This window comes from Sciurus carolinensis, chromosome 10, assembly GCF_902686445.1.
Source record: "Sciurus carolinensis chromosome 10, mSciCar1.2, whole genome shotgun sequence".
In the NCBI taxonomy this organism is placed as follows: Eukaryota; Metazoa; Chordata; class Mammalia; order Rodentia; family Sciuridae; genus Sciurus; species Sciurus carolinensis.
The window spans coordinates 68,111,434-68,135,300 of record NC_062222.1 but is presented as its reverse complement, the minus strand read 5'-3'; the positions used below and the strand labels follow the sequence as shown (position 1 = coordinate 68,135,300).

Genomic DNA, 23,867 nt, shown 5'->3' with positions numbered 1-23,867 from the left:
ATTTTTACTAATGCAGATATTTTTGCCTTTTGATTAGTTACCTGCATAATGTAGTTCAAAAACATTATTTTTAATAGAAAATATTCACAAAAATCACAACAAATTGAATTGCACATGAAAGAAACCAAGCTAAAACTACTGACATTATGCATGTTCTATTACATCATCTCATCAAACAGTGACCACTGTGAAGAAATACAGTCTAATTCATTGATCTGAAAAGCAGAATTAAATTATTGAAACACTTGGAAAGTTAATATCTCTGGTGTTAGTTTTCTCTTCAAAGGGAATGGGTAGGTTAGTAGCTTTCTAGTTTTAAAAGATGATGAGTCGGGGAAATCCAAGATGGCGGACTAGAGGGTGGCTGCATTTCACGTTGCTCCAGGACACAAGATTCAAAAGAGGAGATAGTGAGAGACTTGGGACCAACTCAAAGCTGCTGGGTGAGTCTCTCCTGTTGGGGAGGCATCCCGGATGGGGTGGTAGCCCCGGAACGCAGGGAACTTTGTGAAGTAGAGTTGCTCAGCGAGACACCCCTCCCCCCGCTGGAGCGGTGAACATGGACAACTGGGATCATCGTAGAGGAGGTGGCTCAGCACAGCGCTTGGACTCAGAGCAACCACTGGGGCTCCGGGCGGCTGCCTGAGGAGGAGCTGCGCAGCGAGCTGTTTGGACTCAGAACGATTGCTTCTGAACACCGGGGGGTTGCCCGGAGGAAGAGGAGAAGCGCGGTGGGTCCCTTGGTCTAGGAGTGACTGCATCAGAGCCACAGGCGGTTGCCAGAGGAGGAGCTGCGTGGCGAGCTGTTTGAACTCAGAGCGAGTGCTCCTGAACACTGGTGGCCTGCCTGGAGGAGGAGCGCAGTGGGTCGCTTGGTCTACGAGTGACTGCACAGAGCTACGGGCGGTTGCCAGAGGAGGAGCTGCGTGGCGAGCTGTTTGAACTCAGAACGACCGCTCCTGAGCACCGGGGGGTTGCCCAAAGGAAGAGGAGAAGTGCAGCGGGTCGCTTGGTCTGGGAGTTACTGCATCAGAGCCACAGGTGGTTGCCAGAGGAGGAGGCGAGTGGTGAGTTGATTGGACTAAAAGCGACTGCTCCTGAACACCCAGAGGGGCTACTCTGAGGAGGAGGAGGAGGAACAGGGCGGGTCACTTGGACTTGGAGTGACTGCCTAGGGCTACGGGAGGTTGGCGGGAGGAGGAGACGCGAAGTGAGTTGCTTGGACTCCTAGTGACTGCGTCGGAAACTGGGCGACTGTCCGGAGGAGGTGTGTGGCGGGTCTCTGGGTCTCAGAGCTATTGTACGGGGCTCCAGGTGGCGGCTCACAGAAGGGGCCGCATAGCCAGGCGATTAGGTGCAGAGCAGGGTCACAGGAGCTAGGTGGCTTCTTGCTGGAAGAGCCGCACAAAGACACGCCTAGGGGCGGAGCGAAGTTTCCAGGACTGCAGCAGATTCTCTGGGAGAGGCAGCCTAAGGAGACTTGTCTGCGAAGGGTGAGACTCCCAGGCCAAGGAGGTAGGTCCGGGCCCCTGGGAACGTTGCAGAGGAAGACAGCAGAGCCCAGGCGGTAACTGTAGATTGAGGGGAACTGACCAACAAGACGTCCCCACCGAGTGAGTCTTCCCTGCTGGGTGAGGTTTTCCCATAGGAACAGTAAAACCAGAGACACAGGCACAAACAGGCCTTGCCTCACCCCGCAGCCTAGTTCCCCGTTGGATGACCATTGGTCAACAAGTGGAGGCACCTCTGCCCACTAGCAGGGAATATATGCCACCTGAGGGTCACCACCCCTAGAGAGGCAGCTTCTTCGTGGAGCTCCGCATTATCAACTTCCTCCAAGACTTCAGGCTACTGAAGGATAAGAGGGGATATACTAGCAATCTTCAGGGACATTATAAGTTCATAGAGGAAATCTGCAATATCTTAATGACCCACTGATTCCTGAACAATATGAGAAAACAAGGGAAGAAAATGCCCCAAACAAATCTAGATGTTACATCAATAAAATCCAACGACAGCATGGCAGAAGAAATGACAGAAAGGGAGTTCAGAATGTACATAATTAAAATGATTAGGGAAGGAAACAATGAGATGAAAGAGCAAATGCAGGCATTCAATGATCGCACCAATCGACAGTTAACAGAGCAAATTCAGGAAGCAAAAGATCATTTCAATAAAGAGTTAGAGATATTGAAAAAAAAAACAAACAGAAATCCTTGAAATGAAGGAAACAATAAACCAAATTAAGAACTCCATAGAAAGCATAACCAATAGGATAGAACAGCTGGAAGACAGAACTTCAGATATTGAAGACAAAATATTTAACCTCGAAAACAAAGTTGAACAGAGAGAGAAGATGGTAAGAAATCATGAACAGAATCTGCAAGAACTATGGGATATCATGAAAAGACCAAATTTGAGAATTATTGGGATTGAGGAAGGCTTAGAGGAATGAACAAACTATTTGAAGAAATAATATCAGAAAATTTCCCAAATCTGAAGAATGAAATGGAAAATCAAGTACAAGAGGCTTATAGGACTCCAAATACACAAAATTACAACAGACCCACACCAAGGCACATTATAATGAAAATACCTAACATACAAAATAAAGACAGAATTTTAAAGGCTGTGAGAGAAAAGAACCAAATTACATTCAGGGGGAAACCAATACGAATATCAGCAGATTTTTCAATCCAGACCCTAAAAGCTAGAAGGGCCTGGAACAACATTTTTCAAGCTCTGAAAGAAAATGGATGCCAACCAAGAATCTTATACCCAGCAAAACTTACCTTCAAATTTGACGATGAAATAAAATCATTCCATGATAAACAAAAGCTAAAAGAATTTACAAAAAGAAAGCCAGCATTACAGAACATTCTTAGCAAAATATTTCATGAGGAAGAGATAAAAAACAAAGAAGCAAATCAGCAAAGGGAGGAATTATCCTAAAGGAACTGTCAAATAAAGGAGGAACCAAGATGTGTCAAAAAATAAATAAATAAATAAATAAATAAAATTTTAAATGTGAACCAAATGACCGGGAATACAAATCATATCTCAATAATAACCCTGAATGTTAATGGCCTGAATTCATCAGTCAAAACACATAGACTGGCAGATTGGATTAAAAAGAAAGATCCAACAATATGTTGCCTGCAAGAGACTCACCTCATAGAAAGAGATACCCATAGACTAAAGGTGAAAGGATGGGGAAAAACATACCATGCACGTGGACTCAGCAAAAAAGCTGGAGTATCCATCCTCATTTCAGATAATGTGGACTTCAAGCCAATGTTAGTCAGAAGGGATAAGGAAGGACATTACATACTGCTTAAGGGAAGCATAAATCAGCAAGATATAACAATCATAAACATCTATGCCCCAAACAGTGGCTCATCCATGTATGTTAAACAAATCCTTCTCAATTTTAGAAACCAAATAGACCATAACACAATAATGCCAGGTGATTTTAACACACCTCTCTCACCACTGGACAGATCTTCCAAACAAAAATTAAACAAAGAAACCATAGATCTCAATAACACAATCAATAATTTAGACTTAACAGACATTTATAGAATATACCATCCAACCAAGAGCGAATACACTTTCTTCTCAGCAGCACATGGATCCTTCTCTAAAATAGACCATATAGTATGCCATAAAGCTAATGTCAGCAAATACAAGAAGATAGAGACACTACCTTGTATTCTATCAGATCATAATGGATTGAAATTAGAAATAAATGAAAGAGTAAAAAACAGAAACTACTCCAACACCTGGAGATTAAACAATATGCTATTATATGATGAATGGATAACAGAAGATATTAGGAAGGAAATTAAAAAATTCTTAGAGGTAAACGAGAACAAAGAAACATCATATCAAAATCTCTGGGACACTATGAAAGCAGTACTTAGAGGAAGATTTATTTCATGGAGCGCATTTAATAAAAGAAATAAAACTCAAAAAATAAACGACCTAACACTACAGCTCAAAGCCCTAGAAAAAGAAGAACAGACCAACACCAAAAGTAGTAGAAGACAGGAAATAGTTAAACTCAGAGCTGAAATCAACGAAATTGAAACAAAAGAAACAATAGAAAAAATTGACAAAATAAATAGTTGGTTCTTCGAAAAAATAAACAAAATTGATAAACCTTTAGCTACACTAACAAAGAGAAGACGAGAGAAAACCCAAATCACTAAAATTCAGAATGAACAAGGAAATATCACAACAGACACGACTGAAATACAAAACATAATTAGAAGCTATTTTGAAAATCTATACTCCAACAAAATAGAAAATTTCAAAGACATCAACAGGTTTCTAGAGACATATGAATTGCCTAAACTGAACGAGGAGGACATACACAATTTAAATAGACCAATTTCAAGTAATGAAATAGAAGAAGTCATCAAAAGCCTACCAACAAAGAAAAGTCCAGGATCTGATGGGTTCTCAGCCGAGTTCTACAAAACCTTTAAAGAAGAGCTCATTCCAATACTCCTCAAAGTATTCCATGAAATAGAAGAGGAGGGAACCCTCCCAAACTCATTCTATGAAGCCAATATTACCCTGATACCTAAACCAGACAGAGACACATCGAGGAAAGAAAATTTCAGACCAATATCCTTAATGAACATCGACGCAAAAATTCCCAACAAAATTTTAGCAAATCGCATACAAAAACATATTAAAAAGATAGTGCACCATGATCAAGTGGGTTTCATCCCAGGGATGCAAGGTTGGTTCAACATCAGGAAATCAATAAATGTAATTCACCATATCAACAGACTTAAAGTCAAGAATCACATGATTATTTCGATAGATGCAGAAAAAGCATTTGATAAAATATAGCACCCCTTCATGCTCAAAACACTAGAAAAAATAGGGATAGTGGGAACATTCCTTAACATTGTAAAGGCCATCTACGCTAAGCCCATGGCCAATATCATTCTAAATGGTGAAAAACTGAAAGCATTCCCTCTAAAAACTGGAACAAGGCAGGGATGCCCTCTTTCACCACTTCTATTCAATATCGTCCTTGAAACTCTAGCCAGAGCAATTAGACAGACCAAAGAAATTAAAGGGATACGAATAGGAAAAGAAGAACTCAAACTATCCCTATTTGCTGATGATATGATTGTATACTTAGAGGAACCAGGAAATTCCACCAGAAAACATTTAGATCTCATAAGTGAATTCAGTAAAGTAGCAGGATATAAGATCAATGCACATAAATCTAAGGCCTTTTTATACATAAGTGATGAATCTTCAGAAAGAGAAATTAGGAAAACTACCCCATTCACAATAGCTTCGAAAAAAATAAAATATTTGGGAATCAATCTCACAAAAGAGGTGAAAGACCTCTACAATGAGAACTACAGAACACTAAAGAAAGAAATTCAAGAAAACCTTAGAAGATGGAAAGATCTCCCATGTTCTTGGATAGGAAGAATTAATATTGTGAAAACGGCCATACTACCAAAAGTGCTATACAGATTCAATGCAATTCCAATTAAAATCCCAATGATGTACCTTACAGAAATAGAGCAAGAAATTATGAAATTCATCTGGAAGAATAAAAAACCCAGAATAGCTAAAGCAATCCTTGGCAGAAAGAGTGAAGGAGGAGGTATCGCAATACCAGATCTTCAACTCTACTACAAAGCAATAGTAACAAAAACGGCATGGTATTGGTACCAAAATGGAAAGGTGGATCAATGGTACAGAATAGAGGACACAGACACAAACCCAAATAAATACAATTTTCTCACACTAGACAAAGGGGCCAAAAATATGCAATGGAGAAATGATAGCCTCTTCAACAAATGGTGCTGGGAGAATTGGAAATCCATATGCAACAGAATGAAACTAAACCCATATCTCTCACCATGAACGAAACTAAACTCAAAATGGATTAAGGACCTCGGAATCAGACCAGAGACCTTGCATCTTATGGAAGAAAAAGTAGGTCCAGAGCTTCCACATGTCGGCTTAGGACCAGACTTCCTCAACAGGACTCCCATAGCACAAGAAATAAAAGCAAGAATCAACAACTGGGATAGATTCAAACTAAAAAGTTTTCTCTCAGCAAAGGAAACTATCAGCAATGTGAAGAGAGAAGCTACAGAATGGGAGAAAATCTTTGCCAATCATACTTCAGATAGAGCACTAATCTCCAGAATCTATAAAGAACTCAAAAAACTCTACACCAAGAATGCAAATAATCCAATCGACAAATGGGCTAAGGAAATGAATAGACACTTCACAGAAGAAGATCTACAAGCAATCAACAAACATATGGAAAAATGTTCAACATCTCTAGTAATAAGAGAAATGCAAATCAAAACTACCCCAAGATTCCATCTCACCCCAGTTAGAATGGCGATTATCAAGAATACAAGCAACAACAGGTGTTGGCGAGGATGTGGGGAAAAAGGTACACTCATAAATTGCTGGTGGGGCTGCAAATTAGTGCAGCCACTCTGGAATGTAGTATGGAGACTCCTTAGAAAACTTGGAATGGAACCACCATTTGACCCAGCTATCCCACTCCTTGGCCTATACCCAAAGGACTTAAAATCAGCATATTACAGAGATACAGCCACATCAATGTTCATAGGTGCTCAGTTCACAATAGCCAGATTGTGGAACCAACCTAGATGTCCTTCAATTGATGAATGGATAAAGAAACTGTGGTATATATATACAATGGAATATTACTCAGTCATAAAGAATGATAAAATTATGGCATTTGCAGGCAAATGGATGAAACTGGAGAATATCATGCTAAGTGAGATAAGCCAATCTCAAAAAACCAAAGGAAGAATGATATCGCTAATAAGTGGATAATGACACATAATGGGGGGTGGGAGGGTTTAGTGTTACGGTTAGAGTTAGGATTAGGGAGGGGGGCAAGAATGGAGGAAGGAAGGACTATATAGAGGGAAAAGAGGGGTGGGAGGTGTGGGGGGGGAAGGGAAAAAATAACAGAATGAATCAAACAACATTACCCTATGTAAATTTATGATTACACAAATGGTATGCCTTTACGCCATGTACAAACAGAGAAACAACATGTATCCCATTTGTTTACAATTAAAAAAAAAAAGACGATGAGTCCATGATCTGCCATTCTTTAATAAATAACAGATATATTAATGCTGTATTGGAAACATAAAATCTAAAATATGTTGGAATAATCAGTGTTATTTCTAAAACACAAAAGTCCATGATGATACAAAAACACATCTTTGGTGAGGTTACTGAGGTTGTTGGAACTTAGTGATAACTTCTCTAATAGAATTGTAAAACCTCAGGAGTTCTGGCTGGGGCTTTGGGCTAGAGTTGGAGTAGACAGCCAAAGGTTTGGGGATGTAACTCTTGTGCCATTCTGGGACATTCTACTCCGAAGTCACTTCACCTCCCTGAATGACTCAGTGATAGATAGTCTTGTTGCATCGATTCTCCCGAGAGCTCTGCTAAGACACAGATGTTTGGTCCTGCCATGCGGGAGCACCTGCAGAGACACCTCCATGAAGAACTCACCAGAGCTGGATTTGGCCATTTCCAAGTTCCTAACAGCTCAGAAAACTTTAGACTTATGGTTTAATGACTGTCATACCTGGGCCTATGCAGGCTTCCTCTAGTTATATACCTCATTTATTTCCACATGCTGTCTTTATTCTAACCTCTACCAATAATGTTATGTTTTCCTTGTTTCTGTGTGAACTTCAAGATCAATCAATTTTTCATGTTTTGAGTACAATTCCAGCTTTTTATATAACTATGCTTTACTCACTGAGTACAGACTTCCTTATTATACAGAGAAATGTATATGTATGCCTTGTGCTCAAAATATACCTGCCAGAAGAAACAGAACAGTCAAAATTACTAACATATACATTTCAAATAAGAATTTAATAGCATCTACAAATATATTATTCTTTTTATCCCCATTTTGTATTATGATTGACCTTTTGAATAGTGTTTCATTGTGATAAGAAACAAATACCATAAAATTTATCATCTCTATTTTTTAATTAAGGTCCAGTTTTAAATTACAAACTTATTTTTCTATAAAGTGGAAAGAAAAATGTTAGTTTTAGATAGTTAAGAATATGATTATAATCTTTTCAATTTTTTTGTTCTTGGATGTCAGAGTAAATCTATAATGAATGAGATCCATTAATTGGGTTTAAAATAAAAGGAACCACAGAAATAAATGAATGTCTGTTTCTATTTATACTCCAGTTACTCTTGCAGACAGTCAACCAAGTCTATAAAAAGTCTGCAACTGTGGAAGGCTATTTGGTAAGTTAGGGAAGGAGGAAGAAAGGGGAGAAAAAGTGAGTAGTTTGAAGAGAGATGTTAAAGAAGAAGAATACATCTTCTTTTTCTGCTTCGAAGTCATCCTACTTATATTTGAATATTTATTAATATCCATACATGTTTATATTTGAATTTTGTTAACATCCATAGCACACATACATTTGAAATGTGGTATTACTCACTTATGAAATGTTTTTCACTTAATGCAGTTCTTGCTCAGTAGGCTTTAGAAGGGACTCTTCAAGGTGGCAGGAATGGGGCTATCAAATGGTCCTGCAACAGCTGGGACTATCACAAAGGCTGATGTACTGACAGCGCTGCTAGTGTTAGAGCTGTCATCAGCAGGAGCTGATGCTGAGCTCTCAGTATGGTCCTGACCTTCCAGGAGACCAGACAAGTCAGCAAACTGCTGTCAAGATGATAATATGCAATAGCTGAGTGAGTGTCCCTGACACGAGTGGGAACCACTCTCTTGGGCTATAGGTCTCAACGGAGGCACTGACTGCAGAAATGGTTTTGTATTATCTATGTTTGTTTTTGCCCTTTCATGGCAAAGTAGTTATTGCAAAGATGAAGCTTAAAATATTTACTATCTGTTCCTTTGTATAAGTTTGCAAACCCCTACATTAAACCAATAGAGCCTTTTTCCAATAGTTGGAACACTCAAGTTCATGAACCAAGAAATATTGGCCGCATTTAATCATTGCCATTAACTCATTTTTAGAATTTATGCTTCTTGTCTGTGCAAGCTTTAGACCCTGCTGGATTAGAGTCTCTGTAATCTAAAGTTTGGGAGGATATATCACCTGGAAATCAATGATGGTTCCATGGATTATGACAGTGTCTGACACATAAACACTTTGAAATTTCCACAGTGCTGGAACATTAGCAAAGAAAGAGGTTACAATACTGGTCATCATATCCCTGGAAAGGCTAGAATTACTGCTACATATTGGACAGAGAATTTACACAGGCCACTCAGTATTTCCATTATCTGTATCCTAATAAGGGCATGATAGTCAAGGATCTGAGCCCTCAGGATTGAAGGTGTGAATCACTGCACTAGGGAAGCAGCTTAGTACAGCTGAAGTAATGGCCAACATCATATAATGCATAAAGGAATGTAGAGGACAGAAATTTAAAATATTAATCCAGCCTGACAAATAGCAGCAATGGAGACCAACCAGTTTTATGAATCCTCTAGTATTGTGCTATCTAGAGATTACAGCTGGCCTCCTCCTCTGTGGTCTTGAGGTGAACATGAAAGGATCTTCATGGTATGAGATGTGGACTGAAGTGGATGCTGTTGGTGCTACCATATGTCCTCTGTGTTCCTCCACTTTTGGGTGTATCTATGGTGGGCAGTTCCATGTGAGCTGAGATTATTCTGACAGCATCCCTCCTCAAGCCTGCACCCACCTCTCTCCATTTTAATGCTCCTACATGTTCTCTAAAGCTGCAAGAAGCTCTGTTTGTGTGCACATGTAGCTGGAAAGTGCAGGGTTAACACCCATGAGCACCTGTAACCACCAGTGATCAGGATCAGGTAGCAATGCCCCAGCTTTGTGTTTTTAAGTCAGGAAAATACAAGAGCATTCCTTCCTGCTGCCAGAGAGGAGTTGAACCCGCTGCCTACAGAGACAACATCAGCAGCTCATCTGTCAGTTGGAGTTTCCTCCTTTCCTGTCCCACTGTGTGTCCTGCTCCAGTTTCTTATTAGCATCAAATAAACTCCTGAACCAAGTTCTTGTCTTTATGTTCCTCTTTTATCAAGGTAACATAAATTGACAACACAGTTCCTTTAAGACCTGAAGCAAGCATGCTAACCGTGAATGTACTCCCTCAGACGGGTTATCTATAGATAACTAGAAGAATTAACACCAATTCAGAGCTAGTAAAGAAGCCCAAGAAAAATTCAAAGAGTCTAAGATTAATTTTTACACAAAATTAGTAATGTTTTATAATAGGAATCTCCAACTAAAAAACTTAAGTGGAAGTCAAGATTATGTTCATCACAACAACAAAACTGTAAAATAGGAATGAAATATAGTGCAATACAACCATTAATATTATTGAATTAAAAAGATCTTTTAAATTATTAGGAAATACTTAAAAGACATGAGGAAGATCTAAATAAATACAGAGTTACCACATTTTCTGTGTTGTAAGGATGTCATTTCTTTCCAAACAAATAAGTTCAACATAATTTTAATTAAATTTCAGTGGGACATCCCCCCATCCTGTCCCAGGAACTCACCAATCTATGAAACTTGTCCTAATATTTGTATGGGAAAACAAAGGTTCACAAAAACAGCTTAAGTGGTTTTGAAAAACAAACAAACCAAAAATAACACACCCCAAAAAAAAAAACAAAAAAAAAAAACAAAGAGAAGCATCACCTTATTACATATGCACACATACTGCTTAAGACGTGGTCATGAAGTACCTACATGACAACATGTCATGTAGGAGCAATCATAGACTGACATAAGAAGATAATGAGTCCAAATCTATACATACATATGTGTGAATATTTATATCATTGACACCATGAACTAGTAAGAAAAAATGACTCTTTAGTAGAAAGTGTTAATACAACTGACTATATGGAGAAAAATATCTATGAAACTTTCACAGAGTTACTCTTAACATGTATTAAATTTAAAAGGTAAAACCCTTAATTTCAATTGATAAGAATTTTCAGACCATATCAAGATCTCTTTGCAACCCTAAAAACGCATTAAGGGAAAACATGGTAGATTTTAATATGTAAAAGTGAAAGAAAAATTGACAAAATTCTTCAATGAGAAATATTAACAGAATCCAAAATTGATAAGGGACCCATACTAAATCCTACAAGAAACTTTTGCAAATTAATAACAAAATACCTCAACCTAACTGAAAAAGTAGGCAATGAACTAAAACATACTCATTTCCCATTAAATAAAAATATAAAATTTTAAAGGTTTGAATAGGAAATCTATAGAAAAGGAAACTCGATTACTTCACAACTCTATGAGGGTATATTCAATGTTAATAGGACTCAGGGAAAGGAGGTCTTACTTTAAACTCATTCTATCAGGAAGCAGATGGTACCAGTGCTGGTGAGGTTATGGCTAAAACTGGAGTCCTCATGTACATTTCAGACTATTCTGGGCAGTCATTCTGGTGGGCAGCCTGATAATTCTGGGTAAAATATTTATATACTTCACTCTTATCACTCCAACCCTTATTATACATACACAAAGGAACACAGAAAAGTCAACAGGGAATTATGTCTATACAAAGATTTTGAAATGATGGCAATAGAGCCAAACCTTCATGGTAGGAAAGGGTAAGTAAAATAAGGTGGTTTCATACTAGGAAATACTACACAGACATCAGAATAACTTACTAGAGTTACTAGAAGAAATATACCATAATAATTAAGATGTGTATACTACATTAATAATGTATAAGGGAAAACAATATCCCATATTATAGTATAAATTCACTTACTTATAATAGTAAAAACCCATTAATTATAACACATAAACAGAACTTATTTTTCTACATATCCGAAATTATCAGAAGGGTCCCTTTTGGGGGAAATGACAGTAATGGGTATAGTGTACAAATGGAGAGAAAAGTATAACAGTGGTGCATAAGACAAAATGCCTAAAACATTTATTGGGGTTGATATGAGAAACATACGACACAACATAACAACAAAAATCCAAATCATTAGCCAGGCATGGGGTGCACACTTGCAATCCCAGCTACTGGGAAGACAAGCAGGAGGATTACACGTTCCAGGCTCAGCTGGGAAACCTAGCAAGACCCTGTCTCAAAAAAGGCTGAGAATGTAACTTATGGTTCAGAACTTTCCTAGACTGCTTGAGGGTTCAATATCCAGTAGTGTAAAAAAAAAAAAAAAATTAGTTATGCATATTAGAAGGTATTTTACCTGAAATCTTAGAGGTAGAAAACAGAGTAACTGACTAAGAAACTGTTTGGTTTACCTGAAGACTTTGGACAGAATTTGTTTGGTCATATGCAAAGGAATTGTCAAGACAAAACAGGTCACTTGCCTTGGCTTTACTAAACTTACTTTTATTTTGAACTCAAATTGAGACTTTGAAAATTGCTTTCCAAACATTTAAAATATTACACTTTTTATCTAATGGAAAACAAATGTGTTTTCTTCAGGTAAAAAATAGGCATTAGAAATTTGTATTTCATATGTCTTTCTAGTTTTTTTTTCTTAAAAGTTTGGACTCAGATACATAGACAAAAATAAAAACTTTCTATATTTGCACTTGCACATTCTATTCTGTGTTATGCTCATATTTAACTAAAAGACTGATCAGGATTAATAATAAAATTTGTGTTCATAGCATTAACTCATTCAATACATCTATTTAGAGTTGAAGATCATAGGCATTAGGTTTTCTGGGAGCCTTAGCTGCCTCCAATGGTTAATGTACATTGCATTTTTTCCAGTATTGGAGATTAACCATCTCCCCAGTCCTATTTTGAATTTTATTTAGAGATAAGAGTTTCACTGAGTTGCTTAGTGCCTCACCATTGCTGAGGCTGGGACTGGCTTTAAATTCTCAATCCTCCTGCCTCAGCCTCCTAAACTGCTGGAATTATAGGCATGTGTCATCACACCCAGTTCCATACATCATTTTTTGATGACAACTCTTAACCATGATCCTTTAATTTTGTGGGCAACCAGATAATTCCAATCATTGCAGCATTAGGCCGATTCAGAGCAAAAAGTGGCTTATATTCAATTATTCCATCCTCTGAATGCAGTATAGTACAAGTGGTTAATACCAACATTTCAATGAGATGCCCTTGTCTTCGAAGTGCATATGCTATGTGAGAAAGGTCCAGTAGTCATCTTAATTACATCTTGTGTTTATCTTTGCCCCAACAGTATTAATATATCCTTTAGCTATTACATGAACCCAGCAGTTGAGCTGGGGATGCAGTGTAGTTGTAGTGTACTTGCACAGTATACTCAAAGACCTGGGTTTAATCCTCAGTATCACCAAAAAAATAAAAAATAAAAAAATTAGTTCATAAAAGGAAAAAGAATTGCAGAATTGATGCCATTTTGACTTATTACACTGGCAAAATACATTCTGTTTTAATCAGAGGATTCTTTTCCTTTTAGAGATCAAATGAGAAGCACCAAGTCCTATTCAGATGTCTTATTGGCCACACAGGGTAATTAAGAAGACTGTAGGTGGATCAAATTATGTTTATTTTAGTAGATTCATGTTTGGTGTCCAATATCTCTTGATATCCATTTGGGATCTGGCCTTGTTTAGTGGTGACTATACAGAGAAGCTCGGGAAAATCAATGGGTGGGTGTTTAGCATGCCCCCTTAATATTGGCTTTACAGCTCACATGCTTAATTTCCTGACAATAAAAAAAGGAATTCCCTAACTATGGTTTACAGAAATTTACTCCATTAGATATTGATATCAATAATATATTAAAAAATGGGAGCTATGAATACCAGGTAGTGGATGGGCAGCTGGTGTCTAAACGAAGGCATAAATGTTATCAGCTTGAACTCTCACTGCTTTTCCCCTCACATCCATCAATAGTAGTAAACTTGCCTGAGATTTTGTCAGAATTACAATATATCAATGTATATTCAGCTTCCATAGCCACCAATGCTGTTAATCTCAATATTTTTGAAGACCAATGTATTGCCATGTCTATATATGGGCTACAGTCCAGAGACATGATTCAGATGCCTGAACCGTGACCCCCGACCTACTCATCCTACAAGCAAAAAGTCAAAAATTCATCAGGCGAGTTCATAGGCTCTGCTTTTATTATACCTCTCAATAGGAGGGATTTGTCTTTGCCAGTTTTTGAAGCAGGTGTCCATTTTATATTCATGACTATCTCTTTTTTCTTTTCATTCTTGGAAGATAAGGGTAATTGCTTCCATAATTGTACTAGAATAACATTAGGTTGTTTATTTCCTTTTCATCCACTTTTGCTTGTATGAATTCTACCCACATCTGTTTACAGGAGAATTGAAGGTGCCCTTCCAATTTTAGATGGGTTTCATGGAACTCCCATATTTCCATCTTTCCTAGATTAGCTATCATTTGTATGATATATACGACAGACTGCATGCCAACTATGTGCCAGATGGATTTCTTCAGATGTTTTATGAGTAGATTCATTTACTTTATAATGAAGAGTCCCACCTAAAGACTGGAGACAAGGGAAGTGGCCAATTTCTATACCTTTGCCCAAATAATCGCATCCCTTGAAGCCCTTTTTAGCACACCATCAAGAACAACAAGCCTTCCTAGGCACTGATCAATGATTACCCCAACTGCATATAATTGTGACTTTTATCTATAGAGTGGTGTATTTAATTACATTTCCCCACAAGTCCATGGAATCATTATTGCAGTGGGGTCGGGCTCTGTTTTCTTTGCCATAGTATCCTCAGCATCTACCACATGGCTCACACTGTATGATGTACACTATTGTATATGATACATAATATTTATGGAGAAATAATGGTGGAGTAAATATTTGCTAAATGATAAATGAAAAAAGTAGGACTCTCATTTTAAAGGACTAATAAATCTCTGCCAATTAAGGGGGAATATTAATATTCTGCAGCAGATATGAGAACAGAAAATAGAATACATAAAAGTTTCTGGCCAAAAGTTCCATTTTCAAGACTGATAATTTCAGAAAGTTGGAAAGTTTCCAACTTCTCTTTCCCAACTCAGGCATCTAGCATTCTATTTTGGCTTCCAAATGGCTAATTGATGCATGCACATGTCTCTGTTGAAATGGTTAAAAGATGTGTCATCTGAGGAGATTGTTAATAGTAGACAGAATCTGAGAAAGACTTTTGAAAAGTGGCAAGATGAAGCTCCCCATCCAATATTGCATGTGTTACATAACTGTCAAATGGGTCTCTGTATTAGGAGGTCTTGTCCTTTGTTATTGGTGGTAGTAATTTCTATGTCAGACATTTCACACACGTGTGGGTTATTTTTCAGTGGGGGATGTGACCAATGCACACCTGGTGGTCAGCACGAAATATGGCCAACCCTACAGTTAGCTTCTCATTGACTAAAAAATGATTTTGTATTGAAAGTAGCCTCCCACCTGTTATCTATTATCTACAATTCATCTATCCATCTATCAATTATATATCTATCATCTATCTTTATGTGGGGACTTCAAGAAAAGCAATCTCTTCTTGTGGCATAGTAAAAAAATTATTTTAATGTATACAAAACAAGGCTTTGTTTTCATGTTGTTATATTTGATCTGATAAAATGACTGAAAAAACCTGGAAGGATGTGCCTATTAAAGCACAACGTTCAAATGAGACCTCATTTGTGCAGTTCAAGTCACCACAGTTTTGTTCCTCATGTAGGGGACTGATAAACTGTGGAAACTACATGGCCAGAGGTCAACTGAAGGATCCACTGCAGGACTCTCAGTTTCTTTAGGATACATTCAGGTGTCCCTAAGTCCTAATACTACCAATGTTAGAGGATAACAAAGACTTAAACTTCCCCTATGTGTTTCTTTAATATATAACAGGGAAAGAACATTTCAGAGGGTTAAGTTTAAAAACTAGCTATAGATGGGCATGGTGACACATGCTTATAATTCCAGTTGCTCAGGAGGCTGAGGGAGGAGAATCAAACGTTTGAGGACAGCATGAAAAATTTAAAGAGATCCTATCTATAAACAAATAGATAAATAAAAGACAGATAGGTAGATAGATACATACATACATAGGGTTGGTGTTGTAGCTTGGTGGTAGAATATCCATGGGTTCAATCTCCAGTACAGAAAAAAATTAAAGTGCAACATCATGCTAGTGAGTAACTGTGAAGGTGCTGAATTTTTGTTAAAAAAAAAGGTGGGGGGGGGGGCACGTGAGAATAATCTACTATTGAGATAAAGTACTATTTTGGGTAAGTCTAAATTTGCACTTGTGGATGTGGTTGGTGGAGCAGCGGCGGCGGCGGCGGCGGCGGGAGGAGCCGGAGGAGGAGAAGGACCGGGCGGCAGCGGCGGCTGCGGGAGGAGGGGAGGAGGCGGCGGAGCAGAAGGAGAGGGCGGCGGAGGCAGCAGTCGCTCTCCGCCGGGCTAGGCCGGACGCATCTTCTTTCCCCGCTGCCCCCGGTAGTTGGCGCCGCTGCCGGGGCTGCGAGTGAGCGTGGTGTCGACGGAGGGAGATGGCCCGGGAGCGCCGGCCCGGTAACGCGGAGGTGCTGAGAGTCGCCCAGGGCGCGCCTGGCCGCGGTGCCCGGGCTGCCGCCAGCCCGCCGCCGCCGCCTGCGCGCCCGCCCTCCCCGCTCCCGACACACACTCACTGGCCGGGCATTGATGGTAATGTATGCGAGGAAACAGCAGAGACTCAGTGATGGCTGTCACGACCAGAGGGGGCACTCGCAGCCTTACCAGACACTTAAGTACTCATGGAAGAGTCACCCCAGTAGCGGGGATCACAAACAAGAAAAGATGCGAGACGCCGCCGATCCTTCACCAACAAATAAAATGTTGCGGAGATCTGATAGTCCTGAAAACAAATATAGTGACAGCGCAGGTCACAACAAGGCCAAAAATGTGCATACTCACAGAGTCAGAGGGAAGGTGGGACCGGTTATTCTCCACAAGAAAATTCACACAACCACAGTGCTCTTCATAGTTCAAATTCACATTCTTCTAATCCAAGCAATAATCCAAGCAAAACTTCAGATGCACCTTATGATTCTGCAGATGACTGGTCTGAGCACATTAGCTTGTCTGGGAAAAAAATATTACTACAATTGTCTAACAGAAGTTTCACAATGGGAAAAACCAAAAGAATGACTTGAAAGAGAATAGAGACAAAAAGAAGCAAATAAAGTGGCAGTTAATAGCTTCCCCAAAGATTGGGATTACAGAAGAGAGGTGATGCAAGCAACAGTTACTAGTGGATTTGCCAGTGGAATGGAAAATAAGCATTCCAGTGATGCCAGTAGTTTGCTCCCACAGAATATTTTGTCTCAGACAAGCAGACAAAATGACATAGACTACAGACTGCCAAGAGCAGACTCACAGTAGTTCTACCTCAGTACAGCACCCCATCAAACCAGTGGTTCATCCAACTGCTACCCCAAGCACTCACTGTTCCTTCTAGTCCATTTTAGCCTCAGTCTGATTACTAGCCAAAGAAATCATTTGATGCTAATGGAGCATCTACTTTATCAAAACTGCCTCCACCCACATCTTCTGTCCCTGCACAGAAAACAGAAAGAAAAGAGTCTACATCAGGAGACAAATTGGTATCACATTCTTGCACAACTCCTTCCACGTCTTCTGCCTCTGGACTGAATCCCACATCAGCACCTCCAACATTTGCTTCCACAGTCCCCATTTCTCCTGCTCCACAGTCACCAATACCTCCATTACTTCAGGACCCAAATCTGCTTAGACACTTGCTTCCTGCTTTGCAAGCCACGCTGCAGCTTAATAATTGTAATGTGGACCTATCCAAAATCAATGAAGTTCTTACAGTGGCTGTGACACAAGCTTCACCACAGTCTATAATTCATAAGTTTCTTACTTCTGGACCATCTGCTTCCAACATAACATCTCTGATTTCTCAAGCTGCTCAGCTCTCTGCTCAAGCCCAGCCATCTAATCAGTCTCCAGTGTCTTTAACATCTGATGCTTCATCCCCAAGATCTTATGTGTCTCCAAGAATAAGCACACCTCAAACTAACACAGCTCCTATCAAACCTTTGATTAGTACTCCTCCAGTTTCATCACAATCAAAGATTACTACTCCAGTAGTTAAGCAAGGACCAGTATCACAATCAGCCACACAGTAACCTATAACTGCTGACAAGCAGCCAGGTCATGAACCTGTTTCTCCTAGAAGTCTTCAGCGCTCAAGTAGCCAGAGAAGTCCATCACCTAGTCCAAATCATACTTCTAGTAGTAACGCATCAAATGCAGCAGCTGTACCACAGAATTCATCTGTCCCATCAGCATGTTCATTAACACCTGCACTAGCAGCAAACTTCAATGAAAATCTCATAAAACATGTTCAAGGATGGTCCGCAGGCCATGCAGAGAAGCAGGCATCAAGATTGCGTGAAGAAGCTTATAACATGAGGAGTGTTCACATGTCAGAAATTTGTACTGAATTAAAAAATTTAAGATCTTTAGTCCAAGTATGTGAAATTCAAGCAACTTTGTGAGAGGAAAGGATACTATTTTTGAGACAACAAATTAAGGAACTTGAAAAGCTAAAAAATCAGAATTCCTTCATGGTGTGAAGATGTGAATAATTGCACATGCTTTTGAGTACAGGAACTGTAACTCTGTTGCCCAATCTTAACATTTTTGAGCTGCATTTAAGTAGACTTTGGACCATTAACCTGGGCAAAGGAAATGACAAGGGGATGGGGTCTGTGAGAGTCAATTCAGGGGGAAGATACAAGACTGATTTGTAAAACTCTTGAAATGTAGATTTCTTGTAGATGTATTCTTCATGTTGTAAATATGTTTTGAAGAGTGAAGCCATAGGAAGCCATGTGAAACAGAGCTTAGACATCCAAAACTAATCAATGCTAAGGTGGCTAAATACCTAGCCTTTTACATGTAAACCTGTCTACAAAATTAGCTTTTTAAAAAAATGGGGGGGGGTAATTTATCATTCAGAAATCTTGCATTTTTCAAACATTCAGTGCAAGCACCAGGTGATCTGTGTCTAAGGATACGATTTTGAACCATATGGGCAGTGTACAAAATATCATGAAACAACTGTTTCCACACTTGCACCTGATCAAGAGATGTGCTTCTCCATTTATTTTGCAGAGAAATGTTTTTCATTTCCCATGTGTTCCATTTCCCTCTGAAATCCTTGATCTGATTTTATCCATTTTTTTAAGGTTCTTCTTTTTCTCCTTTCTTAAGGCACTGTTGCTATGGCACTTTTCTATAACCTTTTCATTCCTGTGTACAGTAGCCTAAAATTGCAGTGATTGAGCATAACCCACTTGTTTGTATAAATTATTGAAATCCATTTTGCACCCTGTAAGAATGGACTTAAAAATACTGCTGGGCATGTGTGCTGAAAGTTGCTCAAATATAAGGAAATGGCCCAATGAACATGGTTGTGGGGAAGGGAAAAAGGAAACAAAGCTAGTCAGATATAAATTGTATCTGTTGTAATAAACAATGAAGTACAAATGTAGTGAAATACAGTGGTTTTGAAACTTTATTAGCTTCCTCAAACTCTGCAAAGTTGGTACTATCCAAAATGATGCAGAACTGAGAGAAGATATAAAAGCAAAGCAAAACATCAGAATATAAAATTAAAGAATGCCTGGCAGTTAATGCAACATTTTTTAAAGATGATTTCATATTTCTGGCAATTGTGGCAGTTGTGGATAACTGCCAAATAATGAAAACATCAATATCTCTGAAAAAGTCTTGCTACTTATATCAGCAATTAAAGTCTTCTGGAAAAATAATATGCTTTCATTCTACATGTTATTTCCATTTGATTAATATGAAATACAATTATTACTAGTTAATGTAGAGAAATTGGCTCTATGAATCCATATATAACCTGGGTAAAACATGGTAACTCAATTTTCACAATGGTCAATTTGGATCTGAAATTGAAATTTTTTAAAAGAAATTTTAAAGAATGGTATGTTTTCAAGGATCAAATATTTCCAGTCACTCAAAGTGAAATCAAAGTAGATTTGTGTTGCCAGGGCAGGTATTCATAGAATCATTTCAATTTCTGACTTTTATCAAACAGCAATTAACTAGAGATCCCTCCCCCAACATACACACAAAGCCCTATCAACATCCGTTATCATAGGAGTCCACTCCTTTACTAACTACTAACTCCTTCATATATGCAACAAAAATCTGATGCTGGGCTACTTTTCTTTTTTCTGTTTTGTTTTTTGCATAGAAGGGGACTTTGGGAAAAAAAAAACTTAAAAATTCCTTCCCCACTCTAAGTTTCTTCTAGAATATTAAAAACATCTTTTCTATTATTAAATAAGTTAAAGTTAGAAGTATATGGCAACAATTTTCAATAGGAATAAAAATATACACAAATGATCTTTCAGAGACTCTTGTCTGAATTGGGTGCTAAGAATACCTCAGTCTTTGGAATAGTGCTGGTTTTCGTCTGTTTCACTGTATATCACTATATGAGGGCAGATAGAAAAGGTAATTCATTCCTGTTTTGACTGATTATTTTTAACATGTCCATAGTGATCAAGTAGCAACCATGAATATTTCTTTATCATTGAGAAGGAAGTGATGTCTCAGATTAAACATTTTCTTCTTAATGCTTTATATATATATGTACATGTATGACTATAATTTTTATATATATATATATATATATATGATTTTTCTTGTAAAACACTGAAGTCATCAACCTGAGCATAGATGATATGGAATATTAACTGAGTCTATGCTATGGTAAAAACACAATGACATAGCCAAAGAGGTCTTTGGCACATTTGAGACACTTGTGGCTGGCTCCTGGTCATGTTAAAATTGGAATTTGAAGAATTGAAAGAAGAAAGATATCAAACAATTAATGGAAAATCCAGTGGTATACACATACAATGGCACATTTTTCAGCCATAAAAAGTAGTGAGATTTTAACACATGCATACGTCTTGAAAATATGCCAGAGGGAGATCAAGGATGGTGGATTAAAGGAAGGGTACCCTTTTGAGTTGCTCCATAGCTTGAGATTCAAGAAGCAGGAGTTCTGCTCCTCGCCAAGCTGTGTGACAAAGGGAATTCACTGAAATTTAATGTTGGAAAGTCAGAGAATCATAAAGATCCAGAACTTTTGTTTCTTTTAACAGAGGACAAGAAAGGATACATTGAAGACAAACCAGAGGTGGTAGCTGGGCAAGGTCACCAGAGAGTGGAAGAAAAACACAAACAGAAAGACAGAAGCACAGCAAACAAACTTAGCATGGGAAAATCCCTGGAATTAGAAAAGCAGAAGGAACTTAGCTAAACCAGGGGTCTAGAAGCTGGTGTGTGAAAAGTGCTTCGTGTGTCTCCACAGGAAGAAATGAGGCAGGCAGCCACTTGGAAGATGTCATGTTGCAGTTTGCTGCTGCAGGAACCCAGGAGATCATAGCAAATATTGCCATACTGTACTGGCAAGCACCTACAGTTTGGCCTAGGGTGTACCTATTAGGGTGGGATTGAAACAGGCATAGAGAAGACTGTTCCCAGGGGGATTCAGGTTAGGGATAGGGAGAGGAGTGTGGCTCATTTTCCCCTTGAATCTGAAGTTCATGTAACCAGTTTAAGAGGGGTGGGAAGATAAACAGGCAGGCATGATTACAATTGGAAACTGAGCTTGGGAAGGCCACATTCATGGGTAGTGAAGTCGATAAGAGTTGTGGACACTTGGTTATCCCACCCTGTGAGTTGCAATTCTCAGGAGGCCTCTGGGATTGAGACACCAAGCAGGGATAGAATCTGCTTGGCCCTAGGAGATACCACCTGACATAATTTGAAAGGTCTGATGAGAGCTTAATCCCAACTGTTGAAAATTCCCATTTAAAAATTTGCATCAGCTACAACCTAGGTGTGCATCAATCTAGTCTATCTGGACTAAACCCCAATGAACAATACTTCACATTCTATTCTGATTTATACTGGAGAGAAGGGAAACAGAGCTATCTCAACAAGCTTCAGTTCCAAGCTGCTCTAGTTGGAAGCTCGGTTATCTGCCTTAGCCAAATTAACCAAAAGAAAGAGACAACCCAAATTAATAAAATGAGAGAAGAAAAAAAGAGATATTACCACAGATATCTCTGAAATTCAGAGGATTATTAAGTAGAATTTTGGAAACACATACTACAGTAAATTGGAAAATATAGAAGATATTGATAAATTCCTAGACACAGGACATACCAATTTTTTTTATATCCTACCAAGAGGATATAAAAAACCTAAACAGACTGATCTCGAGCAAAAATATTAAAGTAGTAATAGAAAAGCCCAGGACCAGATGGATTCTTAGCTGAATTCTACCAGTCTTATAAAGAAGAACTCATGTCAATTCTTCTCAAATTATTCCATAAAATAGAAAGATGAAGAAGACCTCGAAATTCTTTCTTTGAATTCAATATCACCTGATGCCAAAAAGTAGATAAAGATATAACAAGAAAAGTACAGATCAATATCCCTAATGAACATAGATACCCAAAACCCTCAATAAAATATGAGCAAACTGTATTCAGAAAAATATTCAGAAGATAGAACACCATAATCAAGTTGGTTTCATCCTAGGGATGCAAGGATTTTTCAACATATGCAAATCAATAAACACAATTTATCACATAAATAAAATTAAGGACAAAAGTAGCATGATAATCTCAATAGATGTAGAAAAAGCCTTTGACAAGATGCAGTACCTATTTATGTTAAAAACTCCGAAAAAATCAGGGATAGAAAATAACTTAGTTCAACATCACAAAGACTATATATGAGAAACCCAAAGCCAACACCATAGTAAATGGAGGAAAATTGAAAGTATTTTCTTAAAATTCAGAATAAGACCAGGATGTCTACTCTCATCATTTCTTTTCAATAGAGTTTTTGAAACTCTAGCTAGAGTAATCATGGAAGAGATGAAAATCAAAGGGAAACAAATAGGAATTGAAGAAGCCAAATTATCTGTTTGCTAATGACATGATTATATATATAAGATCAAAAAACTCCTAGAGCTGATAAACAAATTCGTCAGAGTAGCAGAATACAAGACTAACATACCAAAATAAATAGCTTTCATATAATCAAATAATGAATCTACTGAGAAAGAAATCTGGAAAAAGTTTGATTCACAATAGCCTCAAAAAATTAAACAGTTAGGAACAAGTCTAACTAAGGAGATAAGAGAACTCTATAATCAAAATTATGGAGCACTGCAGAAGGAAATTGAAGAAAACCTTTGAAGACAGAAAGACCTCCCTGGTCTTAAATAGGAAAAATTAAAATTTCCCAAATGGCCTTATTAGCTCAAACTATCTATAGATTCATTACACTCCCCTTCATTCTTCACAGATTTAAAAAAAGTCCTTAAAAGAATGAAAGACCCAGAATATTCAAATCACTCATCTTATGACTGACAAATCATCATTCATCAATTATCTATTGTATTTATTAATCTGTGTGTCTGTTTTTATGCATGTGCCATGCTATTTTTATTACTATATCTCTGTAGTATAATTTTAAATCAGGTGTTGTGATGTCTCCAGCACTGTTATTTTTTTGCTTAAAATTGCTTTGTATATTATGGGCCTTTTATTCTACTCATATATATTTTAGGAATGTTTCTGGGTTCTGTAAAGAATGTCATTGGTATTTTGATGGGGACTGCATTGAATTTGTAGATCATTTTGATAATATGACCATTTTAACAATATTAATTTTGCCTATGCCTGAACACTGGAGGTTTTTCTATCTTCTA

The 23,867-nt window shown here is 38.1% G+C and overlaps 1 pseudogene; it reads left to right on the top strand.

The window, feature by feature from the left end:
• The first annotated feature begins 16,726 nt into the window (after positions 1–16,726).
• Positions 16,727–18,666, top strand: LOC124995006 (WW domain-containing adapter protein with coiled-coil-like; annotated as a pseudogene).
• Positions 18,667–23,867: the final 5,201 nt, after the last annotated feature.